The 4,229-nt window shown below is 38.1% G+C and overlaps 1 protein-coding gene across 2 annotated transcripts in view; it reads left to right on the forward strand.

Moving 5' to 3' along the window:
• MDH1B (malate dehydrogenase 1B) overlaps positions 1-4,229 on the forward strand; it is a 31,030-nt gene that overhangs the window by 1,706 nt on the left and 25,095 nt on the right. The window lies entirely within an intron of this gene.

A 4,229-nucleotide genomic window follows, 5' to 3' on the forward strand; every position in this document is an offset into this window, starting at 1 on the left:
TCTCTCTCTCTCTCTCTCTCTCTCTCTCTCTCTCTCTCTCTCTCTCTTTCTCTCTCTCTCCTTCTTACATTCATTCATCCATTCATTCTCATACAACTTATCACTCTATATCCTCTAGGTGTTTCAGGCATGTTTTGTATTCCCAACTACATTATAAACTACTTAAGGGCAGGCTCTAGGTCTTGTTTTTCTTTTATAGCCCTCATTGCACCTAATTGTTACATAGTAGATATACAATACTTATTGACTGTTGAACGCATGTACATATGAAGCATGCTCACATGTAAATATATCTATATAGAGTATACATAGTATATCCACACACTTGCTCACATAGGAAAGTAACGCCTGGCAGAATCTGGACAAGAATGATGTCTCAGACATCTTCCCTTCCTTACTGCTCTTATACCTATAGCCCTTAATATCTTTTCCCAAGCTACTGACAGCTATAAATACTTTATTCCCCTCTCACATCTCTTTACACTAATCAGGTTGGCTGCTACAACTAAAGAAGTACGCCTACCTGGAGTTAAGTTGAGTAGTAGAGGTACCTGGAAAGAAACAAACTTCCCCAAAAGCAGAAGCAGTATTTTCTGTAGTCCAATTACTTATGCCTTCTTCAGCTTTAAACATTTGCCACCTTCTACTGCAACAGTTGTTTGCTCTTGGAGGACAGATTAAAGGTCATAGAAAGGAGATGAAGCTCAAAATGAATACTTGATCCACAGGAAACAAAAACTTAATTGGCTCCTTTTTCAATAGGCAAAACTTCCTCTTTGCTTTAAAGTCGTATCTAATTGAGCTTTCCTGTGCTCCCAGAGGTTCCCAAAGTGGGCGATACTGTCCTCTGAGGGACACTGGAACCATGGGGGTTGAGGGGGCAGTAGTAGCCTCGGGTGCAATTGCTGGGCATTGAATAAAAATAACGGGGTGGGGGAATCATAAGAAAAAAGAGGAGAGAATAAAATTTTTAAAAATCATTCATACATGTTTCTTCTGTTGTATAACAGAATTAAAGTTGTAGTGATTACATTATTTTCCAAATAAACTCACAAAATGCAAGTTATAGCCAATCAGAGGTCAAGTCTACCACAGGTCTTAACAAGAAAGTGTTGGAAGGCAAGTGTGTCTGCATTGCATCAGCAGGAATATGTGTGTGTAATGACTTGTTTACAATTCAATACTACATTATGAAATTGCATCATCAAAATTTCAATGCAGAAAACAACCCACAAATTTACAATAGATTATTAAATTTAAGATGTAATTTTTAAAAATTATTTTATATTTTTCTGAAATGATGCAACTTAAAAAAAACATTAAAAGTTAAAGAAAGTAGTTTTCCAGGGGAGTGTTGAGTAATTTTTTTAAAGGAGGTGGTAGGGAGAAATAAGTTTGAGAATCTCTGCTCTAGGCTGTCTCCTCCTGTTTTCCAAGATTTCCATCCCAAGATCTTTCTCCTTCCAAACACTATAGTTCAAAGCAAGATGTGTCCACATCAAATAAAGAGAAAGAGCTTGAAACTGGAGTCCTTGAATTCATTTTTTAAAATTGATAACTATTTCAATGTAATTAATTTCCTTTGTAATTCTATGCATTTTATTTTATGCAATTAAAAACATTATTCTGAGGAGGGTTCATAGGCCTCACCAAAATGCTAAAGTCCTTTGTGTCCATGGCACAAAAAAAGTGAAGAGCTCTTGGAAGAGATACCATAGTCTAAGAAATGTATTTGAATATGCTTGATACAACACCTGGTGTTCAGTGAATGTTTAAGGGAAGATGTGAATCATTTGTACATGTTTTTTGGTAAATTAGAGGAATCCAGAATAGGCTGCTCCTATTTTTACCTCAGCTTGAGCCTTTGTTCCCTAGACAAACCCATATGTTTTAGAACATAAAGAATCCGATTTGAATGTGCCCTCCTCTAGGGTAGGATGAGGACAGTGTCCTTGCATACTTTTCAAAGACCTATGGTTTTGTCCATATGAGTATTCCCTCCACCAACTTGAAGTCCATCTGCAAATTAGTAGATGGTTCTTGAGAGTGATCAAAAAAATTCATTTTGCCACATCTTCAAACTTAGCTAGCTTGATCCTCAAGTGAAAGGAATGCAGGAAAGTCTATCACCAGGAAAGGAACGTCTATCACCAGGCCTGTTCTTGAAACCCTTCCAGTCAAGGGGGACCAGCTGGAGCTTGTACTCTGCTGGCATATGAATGTAGTGGTAAGGATTGTGTCATAGGAGATACAGCTTTCCTATAGATAGACAATCAATCAACAAATATTAATTAAGTGGCTACTTTATGCCAGGCACTGTGCTAAGTGCTGGGGAATATAAAAAGAGGCAAAAGACAGTCCCTGATCTCAAGGAGCTCACAATCTAATGGGGGAGATGACCTGCAGACAAATATGTACAAAGCAAGCTATATGCAGCATAACTAGGAAATAATTAATAATAAAGGGAAGGCACCAGAATTAAGAAGGGTTGGTAAAAGATGATATTTCCTATAAAAGATGATATTTTAGCTGGGATAAAAGGAAGCTAGGGAATCCAGTGGGTGGAAATGAGGAGAGTGAGAGAACATTGCAAGCATGGGGGACAGCCAGAGAAAATGCTTGGAACCAAAAGATAGTGTCTTGTTCATGGAACAAAATGTCATTTAGTCCAAATGCATTTTACAGAAGAAAGCCCTCAGCTAGGTAGTGGTAGAGCAGATATTTTAACTTTATCATGTTTCCTCTATCCCGTGCTGTCTCTCATATAGGAAATCTTACTATTTTAGCATGAGCTCTTTGGAGCAAAGGTATCAAACATATATGGCTCACAATACTCCTGAGTTTAACTGGAACCAGATTCAAATGTAATTGGCAAATATTTCACAAAATTAAAAATATAATAGAACATAATGTCTATAATGTGGTTTTCTAAGTCAATATTCTGTGAGCAGGGATCTTTATGTACTGTTTAATGACCCCATGTCTATTTGAGTTTGACACCTCTGCCTTACAGACTGTCATGTCCAACCCTTTCCCTTTACAATAAGAAAAAAGGGGGAACTGAGAAATGAGTTGCCCTAAGTGACATATCTGAAAAAGCTAAGACTAGAACCTAGGTCTCCTGATTTCTAGTCTAAACTTTGTAATTCACTGTACTCAATACCTCTTCAACTCTGGAAGGTCACTCCAATCCTAAACTTCAAACGTTGGAAATACTTCCACCTCTGCAGCCCCTCCTTCTGATTGACTGGTTCTTCCTAGAACCTCCATCATGCCCAAGCCACTCAATTACCTCACTGTGAGTACGTGAAAAGACCTTACTCTAAAAGAGCCAGAGTCTCCCATTGCATGATGGGTTATCTCCAGTCATCCAGATGAATATCTGTCATTGGATTCAGATGGCTCTGGAGGAGAAAGTGAGGCTGGTGACCTTGCACAGCCCTCCCTCACTCAAATCAAAGTCAACTGCAAGTCATATCATCATTTTCCTGATGCCATGGTCCTCTTTGAAAAAGAAGGAACAAACCAACAACAACATTCTTTTCCAGGTTGCATTTTTGACTCTCCCCCTAGGCCACTTAGGGCCTAGACTTTCTCTACAAACTCCTCTGGACTGATATCTTCAGCACAGTTGGTGCTATTGAGCTTCCTTTTTCACGCATTGTCTTCTCCCATTAGAATGTTAACTTCTTGAGGGCAGGGATTATCTTCCTTCTTGTATCTGCTCTTCTAGTTTAGCACAATGTCTTTGTTAAATCACTACATGAGCAATTAATAAATGCTTATTGGCTTGACTTGAAAGGAAGTATCTAGGTCTGTTCAATTCTTAAGGCTGGAATGTCATTAGAAGGAATCTAAGAGAAAAGGAGTTGAAAACTAGAAAGCATGTTTCTGAAATGTTTTTATTCATGTCTCTGATTCATCACTCTTCAAAAGGCCCATCCTTGCCTCCCTTCTGCCTGGAATGTGTACTTTCTATACCTGTGCCTTTCAAAGACCTAGTCATCTTTCAAGGCTCAACTCAAGTGCTCTCCATGAAGCCTCTTGATTGTCCTAATTTTTAATGCTCTAATATTATATTGCATTACACTTATTTATGTTAATTTTTGTACATGCTGCATTCTTCCCACTACCAGTCAAGAAAATGGAAACTCTTTGAACACAGGCACATTTTCTTTTTGTTTTTATATCCTTATAACCTATAGAAGTCCCTTACACACAGTAGGTGC

The sequence above is a fragment of the Petaurus breviceps genome, unplaced genomic scaffold (genome assembly GCF_028583685.1).
Source record: "Petaurus breviceps papuanus isolate PSGF00001 unplaced genomic scaffold, PetGlider_PUasm1.0 90903, whole genome shotgun sequence".
Lineage (NCBI taxonomy): Eukaryota > Metazoa > Chordata > Mammalia > Diprotodontia > Petauridae > Petaurus > Petaurus breviceps.